The following is a 25805-nucleotide window of genomic DNA, read 5'->3' on the forward strand; positions in this document are numbered from 1 at the left end:
CGGCACGCGGTTTCCGACCTCTCATCTCCTTAGGACCAGAGGGCGACGCCTCCGGAGCCAAGGATGAGTCGCCCCGGGACAGGGAGGGACACAGATACAGATGGAATATGGCGTCTCCAGCACAGCTGGGCGCCAGGCCGAGCCCCTGAGCCCCAGTGCTGCGGCTCCTGCACGGGACCCCACATCCCACCTCCCAAGCTGGGCAGCTGCAAGGGCGGGCAGCGGAGCCCTCCACGCTGCTCCCTGGATGGGAAGATGTTCCCCTCAAGGTTGGAGGTCTCCTGTGAGGGCTGCTGCCTGGTCCCGCAGGCGCAGGGCCCACCCGCTCTCCATTCTTCCCATGCCAGAGGCTGTGGGGAAGGAGGGGCTCAGAGCCAGGCAGCCGGGTTTCCTGGCGTTAAGGAGGGATCCGCTGCAGGGAATGCAGAGAAGCTCAGCGGGAACATGCAGGTCTCCTGGTTAGAAATGGAGAGACGGTTTGGCAGGCGCCAGCTCTGCCAGGTGAGCGTTCCCTGGGCGTGTCTGCGGAGGAGGCTTCAAATGCAGCCCGGGTCCCCCTTCAGGATGACCTTGGGGAGCACGTCGAGTGTGACAGGGGAAGGGAAGGGTCAGCGGGTACCCAGAAGAGTGACAGAAGAGCCAGGCTGGGCGGCATTGACGGGGGCAGGTGCATGAAACCGAACAGGTCAGGATGGAGGAGGCTGTAACAGTCCCCTCAGAGGTCACACTGCAAACAGCGGAAAGGAGCCTGGAGGACACGTGACCGGGGGCGGAGGCCAGCCTCCCGCTGCTGCCCAGGGTGCCCTCCAGCACTGTGCCCCGCCCCTGCCGGGATGATGCGACCCGGTGTCAGCCGGGCCCGGGGGGGGGGGGGGGGGGGTGTGCACCATCCTCGAGTGGGAGAGGCGCGGCTCCTGTGGGAGGCTCCTGCTTCTGATTTGTATGAGTCTTGTGTGGTCCTGTGATAACATGAAGTTGTACAGAAAGTCGTGGTTACTACCTCTAAATCTTTTTTTTTTAAAATATATTTTATTGATTTTTTACAGAGAGGATGGGACAGAGATAGAGAGTTAGAAACATCGATGAGAGAGAAACATCAATCAGCTGCCTCCTGCACATCTCCTACTGGGGATATGCCCGCAACCCAGGAACATGCCCTTGACCGGAATCGAACCTGGGACCTTTCAGTCCGCAGGCTGACGCTCTATCCACTGAGCCAAACCGGTTTCGGCTAAATCTTGAACTTGATAGTAACAGTTATTAAATTTATTTTTTTGCATTTGCCAAACACACATGAAAATAAAACACCATCATCCCTCTTAATTACTGTTCCTGACTGAGGTGGGAGGGACCGGTCAGTTCCATTCGTGGGTTTGCCTAAGTACAGACAGTGCCAGCGGGTGGGGTGCTGCGGAGCCGGATCCAGAGTCTCATGTGGAAATAGGAAATACCCAGAGGGGTGGGGAGGGGCCCGAGACCAAGGCAAGAACAGCGGTGTCCGTCCACCTCGTGTGTCACATCCCCAGCCGGGACGGTTAGAAGGGAGGCAGTATTCATAGGAGGGGCTCGCGCCCTGCAGTGAGCGCCGCTTCCTCACTGGTCTGCTAACAGTGACGGAATGGAGCAGCCCGCTTCTCGCCAGGCATCACATGGACGCCCACTCGCGTGGAAAGGGCGCAGCTGGGGAGGAAGCGGGAAGGCGTCCCTCACAACGAAGGGCCTGATGCGGGAAGTCCGGGCTGGCAGAGGCACCTCCGTGTGCAGGGACTCACCTCTGCGCGGACTCACCCGTGGAGGACGCGGAGCGCTTGGCAGTGGGTCCTCTGACAGTTCCCAATGCGCTCGCATCGCCTCAGGACCTCGGAGCAAGGGCAGGCCGGCCGGAGGGGCTCCGCTGGTTGGAGCGTCGTCTGCTACACTCTGTGACCGATTCTCCTTGAGGGGGAGCGCCTCCTCTGTGGAAGGGATGGTCCCCAAACCGAGCCCATTCTGCGTGGATTTCCCCACAACCGGTAAATGGACGGCAGAGGCAACATCCCCCCCCCCCCCACACACACACACATTCTGGCTTCTGTGGGCTCTGACAGTTCATCTACTTTCGCAAACTTCATCTGCACTGCCGGCCACATGCCGCGACGGCGCTGAATGCCAAGGCTACCGCCAGAACAAGAGCTCGCGGACAGCAAGGACGCCCAGCACAACGCTCTACCCTCTCGGCTGAGTTACTCACGCGTTACCTTCGACCCCATAAGAGCACCCATCCACTGGCCTACCGGTTCTCGCACTGTCCCTCCCTTCTCTGGGTACTCCTTTCCTCTTCCCCTGAATTCAGGTTCCAGCACTGCAATCAGTCTTTAAAAAATTCTCGCCTTCTCTCCCCACCCGCTGCGGTAACCGCTGGCCTAGTCCCAACCTGGTTAAAACCAACCAGCCGTTTGCTCTGTGCCCACACCAGAGAAGCTGGGCATTGTTAGAAGGGAGGGAGGGAGGGAGGGAGGGAGGGAGGGAGGGAGGGAGGGAGGGAGGGAGGGAGGAAAGCACACACACTCCACTTGGTGGACTTCAACTTATTACTATGAATCGCAAAAGCATGCCTTACATTAGCTAAACACCCACCTGCCTTTTCCTAACTGTGAAGTTCCCCTTCCCCCGGCTGAACACTAAGCCACACCTTCGTTTCTTCCCTCCAGGCTCTGCCCCTCCCCGCTGACCATTGGGAAAAGGGGTCATTTCCATTGTCCCTCCCTCAGCGGCTGAGATGGAGCAGATGCCCGGCTCCACCGAAGGCCCATCTCTCCTCTGAGCTTCGTGTCCACCCCCACCTGCCTGGGCACTGGCTGCTGGAGCAGGTGGGGCAGGAGGGGACTCTGTCTCCATCCTCTGGTCTCCAGCTGCTGATGGGAGGCCACAGCCAACAGAAGCCAAAGGGAAGGGAGCTGAGCAGGGCCCGGGCAGAGAAGAGCGAACACGGTCTGGGAGGGACTCGGTCTGGGAGGGACATGGTCTGGGAGGGAGGACAAGGTCTGGGAGGGACATGGCCTGGGAGGGACTTGGTCTGGGAGGGAGGACAAGGTCTGGGAGGGACATGGTCTGGGAGGGAGGACATGGTCTGGGAGGGACACGGTCTGGGAGGGAGGACATGGTCTGGGAGGGACATGGTCTGGGAGGGACATGGTCTGGGAGGGAGGACATGGTCTGGGAGGGACACGGTCTGGGAGGGAGGACATGGTCTGGGAGGGACATGGTCTGGGAGGGACATGGTCTGGGAGGGAGGACAAGGTCTGGGAGGGACATGGCCTGGGAGGGAGGACATGGTCTGGGAGGGACATGGTCTGGGAGGGAGGGACACGGTCTGGGAGGGACTTGGTCTGGGAGGGAAGACATGGTCTGGGAGGGACATGGCCTGGGAAGGACTTGGTCTGGGAGGGAGGCCATCAGCGGCGAGTGCTGGCTTCATGGGAGCCAACTGCCACGGGAGACGAACCACAGGTGGTAACGTCACTACCGGTTGTTCCACCTTCAGCCTCGCCTTCGTGTTCAGAGTGTACTTTCCACGCAGCGTGGGTGGCACAGAGGTGAGCCGGCCGCCCCGAGGCCCCAGGGCTCCCCTGCTGAGCAGAGTTTGGGGTCCTGATTAGGCTCCTGGTCAGGCCAGTGACTGAGAGAACACAAACACCTTCCCCACGTGCCCGGCTCCTGTGGCTCATCCTAAAGCCACCCCGTCCCTCTTCCTTCCTCTTCTCTCTCCTTTGGAAAGTGAGCTCGGCTGTTGACTAATTATACGCCTGTCGCCTGCACTGGGTGGTCTCCCTGGAGACGCGCGACTCCGCTTGCTGACAGCCGTCAGCCGGCTTCCCCTCAACCACATTGACACCCAGGGAGGCGGGAGAAAGCTCGTCGGGAAGGAGTTGTCACAGGAAGCAGACACCTGCGACTAAGGGAGCTTGGATCCGAGTGGTGGGCCCGGGACCCCGTGTCAGCTGCCCTGCCAGCAGCCGCGGTGACGACAGAAGCCCAGACGGCAGCAACTGCCCTGTGGGATGAGCCAGGAGCCTCCGCTCAGGCAGGGGGACTGTGTTCATTCATTTTACAAACATTCTGGGGGCACGGGTGACAGGCACTGTGCTGGCTACTGGGTATGTAAAGATGAAAAAGTCTGTCCCAGCCAGGAGGCGGCCACGCTCTGCTGGGCGAGAGGAGCTGAGGGCGACCTGACCGGGCCTGGAGGCTCAGAGCAGCGGTAGGTGTTCCCAGGCAGGCCCGCGGGACGCCAGGGGTCCTCCGCCCAAGGAGGGCCAGGGTACGGGGTAGAGTCAGCTCTTTGGGACCTCTGGCTTCATTGATTTATTTACTTAATCCTCACCGGAGGATATTTTTTCCATTGATTTTTAGAGTGGAAGGGAGGGAGAGTGGGAGGGGAAGAGAGAGAGAGAGTGAGAAAGAGAGAGAAGGAGAGAGAGACATCGATTGGTTGCCTCCTGCAACTGCCCCAACCTGGACTGGAGATTGAACCTGCAACCCAGGTTCCTGCCCTTGGTCCAGAATCGAATCCAGGACCCTTCAGTGCTCGGGCCTATACTCTAACCACTCAGACACACCGGCCACGGCAGGACCTGCAGCTTTTTTTATTTCTAGGAGCAGTTAATCCAAGATCACACGGGAGTTCTAAGAGCTTGGTGGCCGAGTCTTTCCCATCAGGTGAAGACTAACTGAACTTGTTGCAGAGTATTTTACCCGCCCCAGGCCCAAGGCCATCCACGAGCAGTTAGAATGCCCAGCAGGCCTACGGCCCTGCTGGCCGGGTGCCATGTACCAAATGCCTGGCTGGAGCAGCCAGGGTCTGGGGAAGGCAGGACACTGGGGACTAAGCTGGGCCCCAGAACGAGGTGGGCTGAAATGGTTAAGATGAGACTGCAGGTTTCCGTGGGAACTGGTCTGATTAGAGGAGAAAGTTTGGATCTGTAAGGCTTTCCTGGTGAGTCTGAGATCCCGTCAGCCACCAGTGAAGGGCTGAGTGCTGGGAGAGCCTCATCCTCAAGGGGCTGAGCCACACTTAACTGCCCCATGGCCACCACCCACAGCGGGACAGGAAGTGCGACCTGGAGGTGGCCCCTGCCCCGCAGGAGAGCACTGCTACTCAGGGTTCAGAGGGCACAGAAGTCCCAGGCCACCTGCAGAGGCGGAGGACACGACGCTGGCTCCTGCCCGTCGAGATCACACTTGGGGAGCGCTGGCCAGTGAGCAAAGAGCGTTCCTGTGAGCAGCGCCGTCATCTGTGGGCACCCCAGTCCCATGGAGACCTCACCTCTTCATCCTTTTGCTCTCCCCCCGCCCACTCTCTCTCACCTTATTCCCCTGGAGCACAAATTGCTTAGACATTGGTCTCAAAATTTTTATTGTATATCTCTATAATTAAAAATAATTCTGAGTGCTCACCAAACATGCACACATATACACAACTCTGTTCCACAAACACACACACAATCATAAAATTACAGCAAACCCATCTATTGTGTTTACTGTGTGCTAAGCCTAGATTAGCAGATAGGTTAACTACTGTTAATCTATCAAATAAATGCGAATAATGGTTAATTTTGTCCTTATTTTTTTTAGGTAAAAAGTACACATTGATAGTCCTCGCTGGTTTGGCTCAGTAGACCGTAGGCTCATGGACTGAAGGGTCCCAGGTTCAATTCCGGTCAAGGGCACATGCCCCAGTTGCAGGCTTGATCGCCAGTAGGGGGCGGGCAGGAGGCAGCCAATCAATGATTCTCTCTCTCTTTTTAAAAATTATTTAATTTAATTTTTTTGTTTTTTTTTTCAAAAAATATTTTTATTGATTTCAGAGAGAGAGGGAAAGAAACATCAATGATGAGAGAGAATCATTGATCAGCTGCCTCCTGCACACCCCACGCTCTGGATCAAGTCCACAACCCGGGCATGTGCCTTGACCAGGAATCGAACTGTGACCTTCTGGTTCATAGGTCAATGCTCAACCACGGAGCCACAATGGCTGGGCCTTCTGTGTTTGTTATGCTCTGCTCCACCCGGTCAATAACTGCAGGTTAAAAGCTCTGGCTTGTTAATGTGCTTAACTGGGTGGTTGACAGAAGTCAATGTTTTGTTCTCACATTGATGTTTCTCTCTCCCGCTCCCTTCCTCTCTCTATAAAAATCAATAAAAAGGAAAGAGAGAAAGAAAGAAAGAAAGAAAGAAAGAAAGAAAGAAAGAAAGAAAGAAAGAAGAGAGAGAGAGAGAGAGAGAGAGAGAGAGAGAGAGAGAGAGAGGAAGGAAGGAAGGAAGGAAGGAAGGAAGGAAGGAAGGAAGGAAGGAAGGAAGGAAGGAAGGAAGGAAGGAAGGAAGAAAATTCATTTTCAGGAACACAGAGGAGCCCATGGGTGAGGGTGGCAAGAAATGGAGAGAGATGATGGGCGGTGTCAGGGGCCTAGGGTCTGGAGCGTCCACGTGTCTGGAATACCTGCCTGACCTGCTCCCTCCCCGTCCCCAGTCCCGGAGCGGGGCCCCCACCTCAGGGAGTGCTTCGGGCCAACCTTTCTACCAGGTTGAGGCCCTGGTGGTCGCAGCTCTGGACTCCACCCAGCTCTTCAACCAGCGACCGAGGCTTCCAGCCACTGGGGCCCAGCACATTCATCTTCCAGATGTTCAGCGCTGAGGATGCGCCCTGCAAGGGGGAGTCCACTGGGTACCCCGTGTTCATCAATGAAGCTGTCTACTGCCAGGTGGGCATTGCCAGCTTCCAGCTGAGAACCTCACATTCTCCGTGCCCACCCTGCCCATGCTGACCTGCCCCCCACCCCGGCCCCCTAACCCAGGCCACACCTGCCCTCCCAGCTCAGGCACAACTCCCAGCTCAGGGCCACCTGCTATATGCCATGTCCTCCATCCGCTTCATCTGCCATTTCTGCCGCTGACCCCTGACGCTGGCTCGGTCCATGGAGACCTCAGGCCTTGACCTCAGCCAACCACCTGCAGCTTTGACCTTCCCCTCAGCTCAGGGGGAGCCGGGAGACACTCCGGAGGAAGGCTCTGCCTCCAGGATGGAGACGGACCTGGAAGAGCCGCAGGGTGGTGCCTCCGGCTGGACCATCCCTGGCGATGGCGAGATGTCCGGGGACGGTCCCAGCCGCGTCCCCCTGCTTGGGAAGCTGGCCTCTGGGAGGACCTCAGTAGCACCCAGAGGGCCACGAGGGGCCTTTGTGACATCCGGTCCGGTGAAGAGTGGGCCACCCCTGTGCGAGGACTGCACTGAGTCTCTTGGAGCAGCTGGACAGCCAGCTCAGGATCTCGGAGTCCGACAGTCAGACCTACAAACGCTGCTTGGAGACCAGGGGTGGGTTAGGTGAGGACTCGAGGGAGACACGGCAGCAGGAGCTGAAGGTCGTGGAGCTGGAGGAAGGGAGGCTGGTCCAGGAGCTGGGGGAGGTGGAGGAGAACCGAGACAGGCAGCTGCGGCCCTGGAGGCAGCTGCGGCCCTGGAGGCAGCTGGGGCAGAGCCGGAGAGCTGGAGCAGCAGGGAAGGCAGTGCCACGGGGACCTCGGTGAACTGCAGTGGCAACAAGTGGAACTGCAGGACGAGCTGCAGAGCGACCGCCTGGGTACGCCCAGGCCCAGCTGGCCTGGCTGAAGAGAACCAACGCCTTCAAGGCCTCGTTTGAGATCTGCTGTGCTGGCCCCAGCCATCATCAATAGCTTCAGGCTGGGCTGCATCCATCCCCACTGTCCCGGTGAGCTGGAGGGAGATCAGTGCAGCCTGGGGGCAGACAGCCTTGCTGCTCGGGGGCCTTGTCTAGCACAGTGAGTCTGCAGTTTCAGAGGTACCAGCTCATCCCCCCCGGAGACCCTCCTACCTGAAGTCATTGGCAGAGGACCCCGTGGGGCTGCCCTTGTTCTGCACGGGGGGGGGGGGGGGGGGGAGACATGCTCTCTCTTGGACAGCAAGTTTGACCAGGCCGTGGTGGCCTTCCTGGGCTGCATGCAGCCGGTCAAGGAGGAGGCCGAGAAGGGCGTGCCGAGTCTCTATATGCCCTGCAGGACCTCGTGGAGCGGGGCCTGATGGGGGACTGAGATGCGGTGAGTTCCGCTCCGTCAGAACACCTGACCACGGAGGAGCGGTGGACAGAGGCACTCAACTTCATGCCTCAACATTTTAAGTTGAGTCTCGCTTGGGTCTCCTTAAGGGATCTGTTAGGTCTGATCAAATCATTGAATTGATACCCCTCCTCCAGGAACTGGCTTTTCAGGCCATTTCACTATGGCTATTCCCTTTGCTGAGACCACATTTCACTTGTGCGACCACATTCCACATCTCCCCACTGGATATGCACAGAGAATTCTCCGCCCAGAAAAAAACCAACGAAAGTCCTTGAAAAGCTGCTGACTCCTGTCACTGGGGGCTGGAGCCATCCAGCTCAGCTACTTGGTGTGCAGATGATCGAATAGATTCGTGATCCCTCACCATTCTGGCCTCGTGCGTTCCCCCTTCGGCAACCTAACATTTGGTGTCAAAACCCGGGAGGGTTCCACAGGGATGGGGAGCCATCGCCCCGGCTTTGGTCACCCCATTTGCTACTCGGAGAGGAGTAGGCAGCGCAGCTCGTCCTGGGCTTATGTCCGAATCTTACTCAGGTGATTCCATTGCTGGCCTCAATCAGGCCTCCCTCCCCTAGGGGGTCGTCGTCCCCCCCCACCCCCCACCCTCCAGCCAGCCAAGGAGGACACAGGACCGGGAATCTCTCCCCCATTGCTGACCCTCCATCCCACACCAGCCACTCTTCTCTAGGTGAGTGACGTTCCATAATTCCCCTCAACCTGGGTCTTCTGCCCACTCTCTCTCACTGACTTCTCGAAAGTCTCTTGTCTCAAAAGTCCTAGCGCTAGGCCAGCAGACTCCTCAGCCGTTCGGCTTTGGGTTCTGCTGGATTAGGGACGCCCAGTCCGGAGGGTCAGCTCTCGTTTCTCGTGGTGATTTGTTTAGCAGCAGGACTCCTGCCCTAAACAGTCCCCTTTGGATTTGTGGTCTGTCACTCACCCTTCCTCTCTCATGGGCCACACCACACTCCTTCTGCACACTCACAGGGGAGATCAGGCCCTACCACCTCACTTTATTCTGTAACACTGTTTGGCCACAACATAAACTAGATAATTAGTCTCAATGGCCTGAAAACAGCACTTTCCATGTTAACACACTGAGCAACTTACATAATTGCTGTCACTGCAATGGAAAATGGTCAGAGATTCCCCACATCCAGGCCCTTTTCACCCTCCAGTCCCAACCCTCTCTCTCAGTCCTGCTCTACCCATCAGATCTTTCTCCTTCACACAAAACATCACCCCCCTAACACTTCTGATTCTGCATCTACTTTTGACCCAGCAGACCACCAACCTTCACCCCCTTACACTTCTCCTCCCTCACCTGCAATAGATTCCCAAACCCAGACCTTCCTAACCAGCAGCCACCTCCCCGCCCCTGAGAGCCCAGCTCCCAAGAACGCAAGCTCCAAACAGCCCTTGCCACCTGACACTCGCTGTGTCCGACCTCGCGCAGATTGAGAGGCATCTCAGGTCTTTTTCCACCGACCTGACCACCTTTGCGAAGCAATGTGACTAGCTTAATGGAATCACTCAGGGCCCTGACAAAAGCCCAGCTCTCCTCTCCCGCCTGACGGAGGCCTTACAGAAATGGACCACCATAGACACCACCGCCCCCGAGGGAGCCCTTCCTCTGAACACCCATTTTATATCCTAACCAGCCCCGGCATACGCCGCAAACTTTGGAAATAGACACAGGTCCACAAACCCCTCAAAAGACCTCGTTAACCTGGCCTTTAAGGTCTCTAATAATAGAGACGAGGAGACCCAAATCCAAAAACAAAGGTGAGATCCGGCCAAGGCTGAGGCCCAGAAGGAGGCCTTCCAGCTCCCAGCCACCGCTCTCACGAACCCCAAACGAAGTGCCGTCCTGTCCTCCAACTGCGGGTAAGTCAGGGGCTAAGCCTCCTCCGGGCCCTGCTTCACATGCAGCGAGGAAAGGCACTGAGCCAAGTCCTGCTCAAACCCGAGGCCCCGGCCTGGGCCCTGCCCACGGTGTGGAAGGGAAGGCCACTGGAAATCAGACTATAGTCTGGCCTCCGGTCCAGGCCTCAGCCAGTCCAGCATGGCCGCCCTCTGGATCTGGTTTGGAGCTCCCAGACCTCCTGGGACTGGCCACCAAAGAAGCTGCCCAGGCCCCGACGGCCCCACACACTTACATCACCAGGACAGAGCCTCGGGTAACGACTGTGGTGGCAGGTAAGCCGGTCTCCTTTTAATGGACACTGGGGCCACTTATTCTGCCCTCTCCGAATTCGCTGGGACCCTGTCCCCTCCTCAGTGTCTATTATGGGGGTTGACCGATCAGTCTCACAGCCATTAACCACCTCATGTCTACACTGCATCTCACTAAATTCCCCCATTCACTCTTTTCTCATTCTACCTCGGTGCCCGGCCAGGACTACCATGCATCCCCTCATAAAGCCCAGTTGTCCCGAACCACAGTCACCTACCTCAGCTCCACTCTCTCACCCCACAAGGCCTCTCTCTCATTGTTGATTTTTCTATCTCTCTTCCTCTCCTTTCTCCCTGAAATCAATTTTTAAAAAGTATGCATTAATAGAAATTCCAATATTTCCTTCTCACGCCCCTTGAGGCACCTTGCACCCCCTGGGTTACAAGCACCCCCACTTCTGAGGCCACTGATTAACCTACGCATTGGAACCGAGTGATGATCAGCCCCGTCCGGTGTGTGGAGTCCCTGCTGTATGCCAGGCACCTCTTTACCACAGACAGAACCTAAGATTCAGAAAAAAATTTAGCGATGTGCTGATGAATTACCGGGACCACTGCGGTCACACGGATCGTAATGGTACAGCTGGGATTTTGGTCCCTAGATGTCCAATCCTTTTACCCAAATCCCCCAGAAATGGCATTTCCCACAGGTGATGGGCCCGTGAACAGTGACGCAGGTGTGTGTTGAACAGGACGTGGTGGGAGAGGACAGCATTGCGGCGATTCTGGTGGTCGCTCTCAGAGGAGGTAGGAGCCCCAGACCGCGCAGGGGTCGGGAATCTCCACGCTCTCTCCCTGAGGCCGGCCTCTCCATCTTCCTTCCCTCGTGGACCGGAGGGACCGGTGGCTTCTCCCAGCTCACACTGGCCCTTCTCCCCTCTCCTCCCTGCCAGCGCTCTCAGCTCTCAGCAGCCTCCTCAGCTCCAAGCTGCTCCCTGCGATTCTCTAGTGAAATTCCGGTTTCCTTTGTAATTGCATTTTAACATGGTTCATGCTCTGATACCAACCTTAAATCAGTCTTTGCAGAAAGACTATGGCAGTGTGACAAGCTCCTCTCATTACAAAAACATTATCCGGGCTTCCCGGACGGTGTGAACGGCTGCCTGAGTGCAGCAACGACTTAATCCACCAGCCCGGGATTTCATTTCCTCTCCTGTTCCCTCCCGGTGGCTCCTACCCCAGTTTCTCATGAGCTTCACTGTGCCTGGACCTGGGGAAGCTCGGGCCTCGGAGCCTGGGGCACGGGTCCCGGGAGCCTGCAGCCCCGGAGCCGTGTGGTTGTCCAGATTCTGACCCCGGCTTCCCCGTCCGGGACCTGCTCTCTCTGGAGACCACTCATTACACAGTGGAGAAGAAAGCTCCCCTAAGGGGGGCCAGGTGGGCACTTCCGTCTTCTCGGGGGTCCTAGCAAGGGACCTGCGTCCAGGATTCTGGGTGGATGTTGTCCAGCAGATGAGAAACACGCTGTCTCTTCAGGGAGCGCAGACCAGGCGTGACACCCGCAGGAAGAGGACCAGGCGGGTGGTCCGGGGATGACACAGAAGAGCTGGGATTCTGGGCAGAGACGCACGGTGGGTTTCTGAGAGGGACACAGCATTACTCAGGAGATGGCCTACAGGCGCTGAACTAGCAACTGGGACTCGAAGAAGGTGACACAGGAGACCCAGGGCCCACACATCTACAAAGAGCTGAACACGATTGGAGCCTGACGCCTCTCAGGGCTCCGTAAGCGGCAGACGGTCCTTGCTCAGACGCTGCATGTCTCCCGAACAATTCAGCTCAAGGACATAACAGCATCAAACACGCGTTTTCCTCATCACTGTCTTCAGCTCGGCTCTGTGCCCTCGCCCTTTCGCCCCTTTACGACCTCTCAGCAAATCCGACAGGTGTCTGATCATGTCAGGCCAGCGCCATGTACGACGCCCACCTACCTCCTCCCCGCCCCCTCAGCCCGGACATGGGCCCAGTCACCTAGAGGGGAGGGAGTCTTTCTTTCTTCCATCCCATCTACTTGGGACGGGATGGAGCGGAGGGAATAAGACAGAGGTTGCTGGTCACTGCACATGGAATGGCCTGGGTGGTGGTGAGTTTATGGACCACGGTGACATGAGAGTCCGAACTCTAGTGGGTACCAGTTAATTAACTCACTTGATTATCTCTTCCCGATGGTAAGAGTTTAATGGCTTAAGAGAGAAGAACTAGTCAGAAATGCATGTGAATAGCCAGAGGGCCAATTAAACAAAACCAGTCAAGTGAGGAAACAGCTGGGGATTCAGGCCTCCATGAGTGGCCTGGGACCCCGGTGGCTCGGAGACCACCTTTCAACCTCAGCAACTGAGAAGGCGTCTTCCAAAGGTGCTGGGTGACGGAATTATTAGTGAGGAAGTCTGTTTTCAGCCCCGAGAAGATTTAGGATTATGATTCCAAATGTGTAAGGGAATTAAACTCAATATAAAACATTAAAAGGACTCCGACATATACCATTGTGTGAGTTTAAGGTATACAATGTGTTGATGTGATACATTTACATATTGAAATACGATTAACCTCTATCATACCACATAATTATTATTTCTTTTTTATGGTGGGAACAATTAGAGCTGGTCTCTTAGCAACTTGGAAGTTTGTAATTGTATAACCGTTATATGTTATATATGGATTATAATATATTACATCAATTATTTATTAATCATAATTGTTAATCATATGCTAATTATAATTGTACTAGAGGTCCGATGCACAAAATTTGTGCAAGAGGAGGCCTTCCTTCCCCTGGCTGCCGGCACCGGCTTCCCTCTGGCACCCAGGACCCCCGCTTCCCTCACAGCCCTGGCTTCATCCGGAAGGTTGTCTGGAAGGATGTCAGTCTAATTAGCATATTATGATTTTATTATTATAGATTATTGTTGTTGTCAGTATTGTTGACTATAATCACCATGCTGTGTATCAGCTCTCCACATGGATCCCAGATTTGAATCCTGTCCTTCCACTTACTAGCTGTGATCTTGGGCAAATCTCTTAATCTCTCTGCCTCTCTCCTTATTTGAAAATTTTGGATAACCTATTTAGGGCTGCTGGAAGGACTAAATATGCTAGTGCATATGAAGTCCTTGTAACAGTGCCTGGAGGATAATAAATAGTATGCAAATGGGTAGCTTTATTATTGTAAAAAAAGCATAGCCCGGCTCGTATGGCTCAGTGGTTAAGCTTCGACCTTGAACCAGGAGGTCACAGTTTAATTCCCAGTCAGAGCACATGCCCGGGCTTTGGGCTCGATCCTCAGTGTGGGGCGTGCAGGAGGCAGCCGACCCAGAGAGCAAAACATCAATGATTCTCCTTCTCTCTTCTTCCCCGCTCCCTTCCACCTCCTCTGAACATCAATGGAAACAATATCCTCACTCCTTGGGTGAGGATTTTTTAAAAAATCTAAAGGAAAAGCACAATGGCTTAGATCCCCGTCTGTCGCAGGTCCTGAATCGTCCATCTGACCGGCGGGCTGCACCAGCGCCGATGGCCCAGTGTCCAGTTCGCTGTGAGACTTTCCCCTCTTGGGTCTTCCCTCTCCTGGGGCTTCAGGGGAGGTTGAGCGACAACACTCCGCTCAGTTCCTCGGGGCGGTGGCGCCCTCTAGTGCCTGGTGGATGCCGGTGCTTTCAGCATCTCCCAAGTCTGACCATCAATCACCCCACCGGGCAGGGCTGCTGGGAAAACCGTGTCCAGAACTGACCTCTTTGGGTCCATTCCTAAACCCCAGTGTACGTCTAAGGCCCTGAACTCCCCGTTAGCAGCCTCGGTGGCCGGCGACAGGCTCCCCGTCCGATACAGGCTTGGCGGGGCCTCCCCCTTCGTGGTGTGGACAGTGTGGGAGGCGGGACGATGGTCATGCACCCACCTGTGAGGGAAACACCGCCAGCCAAACCCTGGAAAAACACTGCCAGGAAGGAAGCCCGCACTTTGCTCCTCCGGGGAAGACGTAAGTGCCGGAGTGTGAGGCTCTGAGGCTGAGGACCGGGAGACGCTTCTCCGTCACACAGGCCGCGCGCCCGGCCACATTCCAGGGGCTGCTTGGATGCTCTCGGTTCAGACAAAGCCGTGCTTGCTGCGGATGAGGGGGCCGAGGGAGAATGAGCCTCCTCCCCCGACACCTCTTCCCCTCGTCCCTGTGCGGTCCTCACGGCGCTGGCGGGCACTGAGGCCCCCACATCGACTCCGGGGCCGATGTCGTGGTGCAGCTCCCGGGCCCTCGCAGACGCGCCCTCAGCCCAGCGTTCGCCATGAGCGCAGATGCCCAGTGGCTGCTCGGTGGGGGGTAAATGCCAGCCTCCTTTCTCCAATGTGGGCACCGCTGCGGGCCATCTTCAGGTGGGCCAGGGCCTTATTCAGTAGGAAATATGATTGCTTTTAGGTTTTAGAATGCGCCCCCAACAGGCCGTGATCATGGCCAAAGGCAGGCGTTCGGAACAGTCTGCACTGGTTGACGCTGCTTCTCTCGTCGGTGCCACCGTCTCTCGTCTGAACATGAGGAGCAGAGGGAAGGAGACAGTCCCGGGGCAGGACGCTGGCGGCCCCTGAGCTCAGCGCTTTGTTCTGCGGTCTCCGGCCCTGGCCCACCTGCGTTCTCTAGGCCCCCAGCACGGAGCCCAGAGCTGATGATGGTGGCTGTCACTGACACATGCAAACAGGCTAAGTGCTCCCCCGCCCCCGCCCCCCCCCCGCCCACCCCCCCCCCCCCCCCGCTTCCCAAATGTGCTAACAAAGGGACTCGGGAGCAGCCATTATTTTTATCCACATTGAGAGTGAGAGCTGTGGATGGTGTTGGTGATGACAGCGTGTGGGTGAGCCACATGCGCACGAGGCTGGGATGGGACTCGGAGGAGAGAGGTCCCTGGGGAAGGCACTGAGAGACGCTCCGAGGGCGAGCCCTCTGCCCTCCCTCCCACGGCCCCAACCCTCCTACTAGCCCCGCAGACCGGGTCCCGCTCTTCCTCCCTGTGGCCAAGACCTCTGCTTCCCGGCTCCTGTCTACGTTTAACAGTAATGACATGCACGTGACAGCCAGTGGCAGTGGCTCCAGTCCCCTCTGCAGGGGCCTTGAGTGGACACGCGGGTTCTGCCGTGGGCCCTGCACCCACGGCTGGCGGGGCCCCGCCCACGCTTCCATGTACAGGATCTTCCTGCAGGTGACCAATGGCACTGACTGTCTCAAAAATTGATTTCTAAAACGTTTATCTCTAAAAGGAAGTTTCGCAACATATTTTGAAGGACCCAGTGTTAGGCCAGGAGCAGGTCTGCCACCGGCGGCTCCGCGAGCCCGGCCGCAGCTGCGCTGACGTGATGCCCAGAACCGAGGACGTAGCTGGCGACTCCCTGACACTATTGGGTTTAGGAGTGCAGCCGTCAGAATCCTCAGAAGGTCACTTTGAAAATGACCAACCTGCCAGAGCACATTCCTAAAAAGAGCTCAAAATTACATTTTTAAAGAACGAAGAAGAAAAAGAAACTGTTAGAGTCCTGGTCTCAAACGCATCCGATTTGGGGAAGCAGCACCGATGCCATGGGAACCGCAGGCCCCTTCCCGGGATTCCTGACCACTTGCCCGGGAGCCTGGCCACCCACACTGGGTCCCGCCACGGCGCCAGCCCCTCTGTCCTCCTCCGTGCACGGCCAGGGCCACTGGCACCCTACAGAAGCTGCCAGGCCTTTGGAACTTCATTCTAGGAGGGGAAGTGCCTGGGTCTCCCACGCCGGGATTTTTGAAACCACTGCTGGAAGCAGGGTTCTTTGCTGGAAACTGAAGGACTGGGGGGACAGTCCTAGAGGAGAGTAGGGGGGCAGTCCTAGAGGAGGCTGGGGGGCAGGCCTGGAGGAGACTGGGGGGGGGACAATCCTGGAGGAGACTGGGGGGGGACAGTCCTGGAGGAGACTGGGGGGGACAATCCTGGAGGAGACTGGGGGGGGACAATCCTGGAGGAGACTGGGGGGGACAATCCTGGAGGAGAGTAGGGGGGACAGTCCTGGAGGAGAGTAGGGGGGCAGTCCTAGAGGAGACTGGGGGGGCAGGCCTGGAGGAGACTGGGGGGGACAATCCTGGAGGAGACTGGGGGGGGACAGTCCTGGAGGAGACTGGGGGGGACAATCCTGGAGGAGAGTAGGGGGCCAGTCCTGGAGGAGAGTAGGGGGGCAGTCCTAGAGGAGACTGGGGGGGCAGGCCTGGAGGAGACTGGGGGGGACAATCCTGGAGGAGACTGGGGGGGCAGTCCTAGAGGAGGCTGGGGGGGCAGGCCTAGAGGAGACTGGGGGGGACAGTCCTGGAGGAGACTGGGGGGACAGTCCTAGAGGAGACTGGGGGGGGCAGTGGCAGGAACTGGCTGAGAAGTGAGGAGGCCCAGTCTGCCCTGTTGCCTCTTCTCAGGGGAGAGGTGTCTGTGGGCAGTCACTTCCTTCCATTGGACTTGAGTTCCCTCCAGTGGAAACCAGGGAAATCTCCGTTGCCTCTCACAGTGTTTGAGAATCCCATGCAGGACAGGAAGGTGATTGTAAACTGTGAAGGGCTAACCAGGTACCGGACTGTTGATATTCTGCGGGCTTTGCCACCAGCCGTAGCTGCTTCCCTTGCTTCGGTCCCCGTCACTTCCCAGGGAGGACACAGCCAAGAGGAAACACCAGGAAATTCCCCTCATACCCCCTCACTATGCTTCCCCTCTGCTCATTTGTCCACACCAAGGGTCAGTTCTGAAGGGCATGGTCCCAGGGACAGGAAAGGGCTCCCGTGTCTGACTCTGCTGTCTGGGAACAGAGACGTGGCCCCCCCACAGCATGGGGAGTTAGGACCCAAGACCTTCGAGTCACATCTGCCTCAACACACACATCCCTCACCCAGGCCTCCTGGCCCCACGATTGGAGAGACTCGAAATAAGGCTCATGTGATGTCACCGCTAAGCGATATTCTCTGAACAGTTAGGGCCACAAAGTCCCTCTTTTCAGGGTGCTGTGAGCTACTGAGATGTAACATGTATGTTCATGGCCCCAGAGACACAGGGAGCAACTGCAGAGCAAGTTACCACCAGCGTCCTGTCTGCGGAGACTGTCAGGGGCCTGTCAACCATGTGGTGTTCACGATCGTTCTGTTATCGGACTGGCAGAGTCGCAGCAATGGCCGGGTAAGGAGTCCCATGTACATCTTCACACAAGACCTTGATTCTTTGGGGGAGACCTGTGTCCCCACCTGCTCACTAGAGGAAGAAAGAGGAGAGTATTTGTCTGACTAGCTCTGATTTGATCCCCTTTTGACTACCAGGGAAAGAGGCAAACTCAGGAGCGTAAACTCAGGAGCGTAAATAAGAATTAGAGGGACATTCTGCTATGTCCTCCTGTCAGGAACAAAGCTCACTGTGGAGAGAGTCGGGACCCACTTTGGTCACTGGGGCTCGTAGCATTTATCCGCTGCACATGTACTCGGCCTCCCAAAACTTAGGCCAACGGAGGCCCGTCCCGGCACAGCCTGCCAGGGGTGCTGCCTGTGGAGGCGACGAAGCCCCTCGGGAGACGGCGCCAGAAAACGAAAAATAACAAGGGACTCCCTCCCTCCCAGCGTTTCTGTTCCCCAGGACTCCCTCCATTCAGCGGCGCACAGGGCAGGCTATTCCCGTTACTGTGGGCACTAACCCTGATGGATCAGAGTCCGGAGCCTGTGGGCTCAATTTAACCCTTTACAGAGAAAGTCCCACTTCCCGTGCAGATCCCACCCTGTGTGCCACTCAAATCCCTTCCAAACACTGGCCCAGAAATCTCCTTATAAAAGACTAGGGGCCCGGTGCACGAAATTCGTGCACTGGGTGTGTGTGTGGGGGAGTGTCCCTCAGCCCAGCCTGCCCCCTCTCACATACTGGGAGCCCTCAGGCGTTGACCCCCATCACCCTCCAAACGCAGGATCGGCCCCTTGCCCAGGCCTGATGCCTCTGGCCTAGGCGTCCGGCCCGGGCAGCGGGGACCTGCAGTGGCAGCGGGGGGCGCCGCGATCGCACAGGCTCCGCCCCTGCCCCTGCAGGACGCCTCTGGCTGAATCGTCCGGCCTGGGCAGCGGGGACCCGCAGCTGCAGCGGCCCCACGATCGTGGGCTTCGCTTTAGGCCCAGGCAAGGGACCCCTAGCTCCCGGGACTGCCAGCTTCGACCGTGCCCAGCTCCTATCGCTGGCTCCACCCCTACTTCCTGCTATCACTGGCCAGGGCGGAAAAGGTACCTGATTCTCCGATCATGGCTGGGGGGCAGGGCAAAGGCGGCCCTGGGGCTCCCCCCTGGGTTTCCAATCACTGTCAGTGGCAGGGGGCTTCTTCCTGCTTTCCCTTTCGCCTCCCTGCATTGTGCCTACATATGCAAATTAACCGCCATCTTGTTGGCAGTTAAATGCCAATCTTAGTTGGCAGTTAACTGCCAATCTTAGTTGGCAGTTAATTTGCATATAGCCCTGATTAGCCAATGAAAAGGGTAGCTCGTACGCCAATTACCATTTTTCTCTTTTATTAGTGTTGATAGCTAGTCTGGCCAGTGTGGCTCAGTAGTTGAGCATCGACCTATGAACCAGGAGGTCATGTTTTGACTCCCAGTCAGGGCACATGCCCGGGTTGCCGGCTCGATCCCCAGTGAGGGGCATGCCTGAGGCAGCCGATCAATGATTCTTTCTCATCATTCATGTTTCTGTCTCCCTCTCTTCCTTCCTCTCTTTAATAAATAAAAATATATTTAAAAAATAGTCATAGCAGCTAATATTTGCTGGGTACCAGGTGTATGGACAGCGCTGAGTACATCGTGACAGAGGGAGACAGTGACCACCAGTCACACTCATCTCTATGAGAGTAAAGTCCTCTCTGGGACAGGCCACCTGAGTACTGTGCGCTGCTTGGTGATGACACAACAACCCAGCGGTTCTCAACCTTCCTGATGCCGCGACCCTTTCATACAGTTCCTCATGTTGTGGTGACCCCCAACCATAAAATGATTTTCGTTGCTACTTCAGAACTGTAATTTTGCTACTGTTATGAATCGGAATGTAAATATCTGATATGCAGGATGTATTTTCATTGTTACAAATTGAACATAATTAAAGCATAGTATTAATCACAAAAACAATATGTAATTATATATGTATTTTCCGATGTTCTTAGGCGACCCTTGTGAAAGGGTCGTTCGACCCACAAAGGGGTCGCGACCCACAGGAACCGCTGCAATAACCCTCCATACGCTACGGGGAGCAGACAAGCTTTCCATTTCCACTCTGCTATGGACAGATACATAGAGCTAGTTGGTCAAAGCAGCATGTTCTAACCGTTCTTTTTTGTTGTTTTTAATCCTCACCTGAGGATATTTTTTTCATTGATTTTTAGAGAGAATGGAAGGGGGCTGAGGGAGAGAGAGAGAGAGAGAGAGAGAGAGAGAGAAACATCGGTGTGATCGATGTGAGTGAGACACATCGATTGGTTGCCTCCTGCAGTCTCCCCAACCAGGGCCAGGGATCAAACCTGCACCCAGGAATGTGCTCTTAACTGGGAATTGAACCTGAGACCCTTGGGTGTGTGGGCTGATGCTCTAACCACTGAGCAGCGCCAGCCAGGGCTGATCTAACTGCTCTTACTGTTGAGACAGCTCCGTGAGGTTTCTCTGTGCTGACCTGCCCCTCTGTGTGTGACCACCTGGTATTAGTGGCCACTCCTGCTCTGTGTGTGGCAGGATGGAGCAAAGGTAGCAGGAGCCCAGATTGCCCAGGGTTATGTAATAAATGGTGAGTCAGTGTTTGAACCTACCTGGTACCAAAGCTGGTGTTCTTTGCTATATGGCCCACTCATTTTCAACAGATATTCTTCAGGAATTTACATACTGGAGCATTAAAACCCTGCTAGTGTGCATGTATTTGCTTCACTGCTGATTGCTGCTGAAGCAAGCAAATCGTTCCATTGTACATAAGCCAAAGCTGCATTTTCCTAACAGCACTGACAATACTTAAACAGAATGTCTTGTCGTAGTTTATTCCACCCGCATCCTTCACCAATTGCATACTACAATGTTGTGAAGCCAGAAATAGTTTTCAACCAAACTGTGTTTTCTCACATGAAAATGTGTATCATCTCAATCAATTTAAAATGTTTGTGTAAAAGAATATCCATTTTGAAGATCTTTGAATATCCATTCAAAGAAAGCCTTCCTTTGAATGATGAGTATGGTATAGATCACCAACTCCCAACTTCTGGATCGAGCTTCCTGCCCCTCTGGAAGCAGGCATGGCCGTGTGACTTGCTTTGGCCAGAAGAAAGCAAGTGGGAGTGACATGTGTGACTCAGGGCAGAACCTTTAAGACACGGCGCCTGTACTGTACATGGTGGAACACTACTCAGTCACAAAAAAGAAGAAAATGTCACCCTTTGCCTGCCCTGCCAGCAAACCCAAGCTGTGCTCCCCTCACTCCTCATGGACTGTCTGACACAGAGGCCGCCCATCTGAGCCTGCCCTCCCTTTTCTGTTCCCTGGGTGTCACGTCTACCCGACAGCGTTTCCCAGGTGCTCACAGCGCTTCTCAGATCTGACCGCCTGACGCTGCAGAGGGACGCAGCAGGCACCTCACACACTCAGAGCAACAGTTGGTAAAACCTGACTCTGGCCGAGGTTCCTTCTCCTTTCCTTCTCTTCCTTCCTCTCCCTCTCACCGCACGCCTTCGTTTTCATTTTCTCTCCAAGAAAAGAGGCACAAACCCCAGAACCAGCGCCGTGGTGCAGGGAGGGCAGCGTGGAGCGGCGGCAGACTTCCCCCAGCGCTGCTGGCTCAGTGTCCTTCGCAGGCCGGCCCGCTGGCTTCCCCTGCTCAGCACGCAGGGCTCCCCAAGGCTGGCACCGCCCAGCCTCCAGCTGGGGAACAGGGTCCATGGTGCCCCTGAGCAAGGCGTGAGCTGGAGCTGGCCACGGGGTGGTTCTAGCAGCAGATTCCTCCCTCTGCGGCGGGATTGGTGCCCGAGCTTTATCATTCTCAGAGAGTGCGGGCAGAATGCGAGAGTGATGCGTAGGAAGCGCTCTGACGTTATTTCAATGCATATGGAGGCGCTCTGACGTTACCTCAATGCGTACGAAGCGCTCTGACGTTACCTTGTTGTGCCCAGATTTCAAAGTTCCCAAGACCCCCAGGGAGCCAGTCAGTCCGATGCAAAAGCAAAGAGTCCTTTATTATGCAAGCCGGCCTGCGCTCCCCGTTCACCAGACCCACCGACACAGCGGAAAGTCCAGTGGCCGAGAGAGAGAGGCCTGATGGGACAGGGGGTTTTAAAGGGGGGTGGAGTGAGGGCAGGAGAGGGCACTGTGGGCCCCGCCGATTGGCCAGGCGCGAGTCGGTACAGGATGTGGTCATAGTGATGGCGTGCACTTCCCTTGATCACCATTGGTTAATTCAGAGAAACCCTGGGTGTGGCTAGCAGCGGCTTCTTCCCGTGAGGAAGCACATGGCCCCATCCCAAAATGGAGGACCCAAGGCAAGATGGAGGGTGCACATGGCTCTGTCCCAAGATGGAGAACCCAAGGCAAGATGGAGGGCGCAGTCCCTGCCCGGCTCCTGCTGCTGCCGCTCGAACTCGCCACAAGGCAGGATGGCCCTCCCGCACAGCACCCGCAGCTGGCCTGCGGGCAGACCGGTTCTCCAGCGCGTCTGGGCGGCACAGGCCCAGCAAACGGGGTGCGCAGGTGGAGCGGCCCAGCTCTGGAGGGCGGCATCCGCTCGGAGCAGGCCCGGCCCATGGGGCCCGCGCACTGCAGCATGGCGGCCTCCCCGAGCCTGGGCACGCGCCCCACTCCGCTGCCGCCACTGCTGCACGGGGCTGGTGGGGGGGGGGGGGAGGACAGCCCGCGCCGGGCTCCCGCTGTGGGCCGGGGAGCCAATGCCCCCCCATGGGGCCTGGCAGTCGGCCCACGCAGGCCCCGGTCCCCCCGACCGGGCCCCGAGGGCCGCACGGACCCTTGGCCCCAGCGCGGGCAAGCGGGAGCCGACCACGGGGGAAGGGAGGAAAGAGCCAGGCGGTGAGGCCTTCCGCTCCCATGACCTCCCCCGCGGTAGGTTGCCGCCAGGCCCCACCCCGCCCGCAGCCGGTCCGGACACTCGGACCGCTCCGGGAGGCGGGCGCGGAGGGATCCCAGCGGCCAGACTCCTTCCTCCGCACCACCCGGAGAGGCGGGCGGCGGCCTTTCAACCTCAATGGGTACGAAGCGCTCTGGCGTTACCTCAATGGGTACGAAGCGCTCTGGCGTTACCTCAATGCGTACGAAGCGCTCTGGCGTTACCTCAATGCATATGGAGGTGCTCTGACGTTACCTGGTGGCCCCACTGTCCTGCGTGTCCAGAGGCTGGAAGGAAGGGGCAACACCACGGAGCTGGCTACTACCCAGAGGCCCGCCAGTCAGCTCCAGCCGCCACGCCATCCATCCCCACTCCTAGCCAGCCTCCCCTGGGGCTTCTGTCCCGGCCGGGCCGGGCCTTCAGGTGGGCTCACCTTCGGCAGCGCTGGCCGGGCAGCTCCCTGCCCCGAAGCCTCCAGCGCTGTCTCCAGCAGAACGAGCCCCGTGAGCCGCAGAGCGCTGCACCGCCAGGCGCGGGAACCTGCCCGTCTGGGTACCGTCCCCTCCGCTCTGCCCCCAGGATGGCCTGGGACACCTGGAGCCAGTTCCCCACCCGCCCCCGCCGCTCACCTCGGTGCCTGTGCCCAGGCAGACCCCCCATCCCCTGCCTCTTCTCTGGCTGATAAAGCCCCCTGATTCTTAGAAACTCAGCTCAGAGAACCCCTCCCCTTGGAGAAACCTTCTCTGCCCCCGCCATGGAGTAGTAACTCTCCTCTCCTCGTGCCACGTCCATTCTTTGAAAGGATCTCTGTTACTCCTGCCCAGACAGCCCGGTGGTTAGTGCTTGTGTCTCCCAGCTAGAGCCTGGGTTCTCCAGGGTGTGGACTGTAATGGGTTAATCCCTGAACCTCCAGGCCTGATGGATAGCAGCGCATAGTAGGACCACGATCAAGGCTGGCTGGCTGGGTAGCTGAGGGGCACCATTTGGAAAAGCCACAAAAGGAAGGACAGCCAGTGGGGCTGCATCCCCAGCCAGAGAAGAAAGGAGAGAAGACGGCCGCTCCAGCATGAGTGACCACCACGCTCACAGCTGCCAAGCCCTCCTGCAGGAGCTCCCAACTTGTCTCTGGGCAGAGGTGTGGTTTGCACTGAGAGACAAAGGGGCCACACTGGACGCACTAGACCAGCGGTTCTCAACCTGTGGGTCACGACCCCTTTGGGGGGCGAACGACCCTTTCACAGGGGTCGCCTAAGACCATCGGAAAACACATATTTTCGATGGTCTTAGGAACTGAGATACTGCTCCTCTATCCGTCTCCAGGCGGGTCCGCCCACATGCAGATACGCCCACATACGAGTACCTGGCATATTAAAGGGTCGCAGCATTAGGAAGGTTGAGAACCACTGCTCTAGACACACGTGTAGAGCCACCTGCCCCATGTCCACTCCCTGCCATTCAGGGCGGGGGTGGCGATGGAATTCTGTCTGTGCAGCAGGGTGGCTCTCTGAGGCCTTAAGTGTATCACCCTATATAATAAAAGCCTAATATGCTAAGTGTCGGTCATCCGGTTGGCCGTTCAAGCAATCAAAGCGTAATATGCTAATGATATGCTAAGGCCACTCAACCACTTGCTATGATGTGCACTGACCACCAGGGGACAGACGCTCCAACTGGTAGGTTAGCTTGCTGCTGGGTTCCAGCCGATCAGGAGGACTGAGCAAGATGGGTTGGACCCACCCTGGAGCCCTCCCTCGGTCCCTCCCCAGCTGACTAACCTCCCGCATCCCTCCCCGGCCCCGACCATGCACCGGTGGGGTCCCTGGGCCTGGCCTGCACCCTCTCACAATCTGGGACTCTTTGGGGGATGCTGGAGAGCCGGTTTCGGCCCCATCCCACAGGCCAGGCTGAGGGGTCCACTGGTGCATGAATTTGTGCACCGGGCCTCTAGTTAGAAAATAATCTGTCTGCAGACTCAGGGGCCACAGAGGCTCTGTGCATGGCAGAGGGAGAAGCAGTTTTTATTCATGGCCCTGCAGTCCTTACGTCCTCCCCTTGCCACAGCCCCAATGGACACACAGGCTCCTGTGGGCTTCCGGAGGATTCCCTGTGGCCAAGCAGCCAGCCATCGGAGGTGGCCTGGTGAAGGGCAGACAGCGTGTTAGCTGGGGGTGGACTCTTTATTCTGTTCACTGTGTAGGCATCAAGCCCAAGAGATGGGCAGGCTCCCTGGAATGAGCCACGGCTTCCTGAGAAGCAGCCTCCTGCTTGCTGTGTGTCCGTGGCTGAGACAGGACACGCCTTTGCCGTGGTCCCACCCGGAGCTCAGGTATCCGAGACCGGCTGCCAAGAACCTTCTTCTCAGAGGGTCACCCGACCGAAGTACGGTGGCCACTTGTTCTGGTTACTGTAGCCACGTAACAAATTACCCCACACCCAGAAGCTGCAAACACCACTATTCGAATACTCCCAGGCTCTGGTCCAGAACCCAAGGAAAGACACACGGCGCAGCACAAATGGCTTCTAGCCAGTGTCCGCTTCAGGCTGCCTGGGCCTCAGCTTAGGCCAGTGATGGCGAACCTATGACACGCGTGCCAGAGGTGACACGCGAACTCATTTTTTTGGTTGATTTTTCGTTGTTAAATGGCATTTAAATAGATAAAATAAATATCAAAAATATAAGTCTGTTTTACTATGGTTGCAAATATCAAAAAATTTCTGTATGTGACACGGCAACAGAGTTAAGTTAGGGTTTTTCAAAATGCTGACACACCGAGCTCAAAAGGTTTGCCACCACTGGCTTAGGCGGATGGAGCGGCAGGCGTGGGTGCATGGTCACGCTGGCGCAGGCCCCTCCGAGTATCCCGAGTGTCCTCATGGTGTGGTGCCTTCAGGAGTGGACTTCTCACCCGGGCGCCGGGCCTCGGAATGAGTGTCCTGTGAACGCCACGCTGCGTTCCTCTTCATGCCCTCGCTTCAGAAGCCTCGCGTCCACTGTCGGCGCCTGCTGGTCATGAGGGTCACAGCCCCCCCAGATTTGAGGGCACCGAACCCCTCCCCACAGGAGGAGGATCCTGGGGCCAGCCCACCAGTCGTGAAAGGGGCTGAACCAGAGCAAGGAGGCAGGCCTTGGAGGCAGAGGGTCAGGGTTTCCATTCCAGCTCCACCCCTGGCCAGTCCATTCACCCCTCCCTGCGCCTGTGACCTGGAGACGGTGCCTCTTGTAACTGAGCCATTGTGAGCATTCAGGATGTTATGCCTACAAAGTGCTTATTAACAATGTTCATGCTCAGAAAATAATAGTTCTCTCCAACCCAAATGAAATCAATGTCCTTATCTCATCATAACGTAGGCTGTAGAGATATCTACAGGGTACAA

At 56.9% G+C, this 25805-nt stretch overlaps 1 long non-coding RNA gene and 1 pseudogene across 1 annotated transcript in view; both read left to right on the plus strand.

Annotated features, from left to right (window-relative positions):
- LOC132220664 (uncharacterized) overlaps positions 1–25805 on the plus strand; it is a 747794-nt gene that overhangs the window by 555206 nt on the left and 166783 nt on the right. The window lies entirely within an intron of this gene.
- On the plus strand, positions 6894–24665 carry LOC132221041 (beclin-2-like; annotated as a pseudogene).

Source organism: Myotis daubentonii, chromosome 18, assembly GCF_963259705.1.
Source record: "Myotis daubentonii chromosome 18, mMyoDau2.1, whole genome shotgun sequence".
NCBI classification, from domain to species: Eukaryota; Metazoa; Chordata; class Mammalia; order Chiroptera; family Vespertilionidae; genus Myotis; species Myotis daubentonii.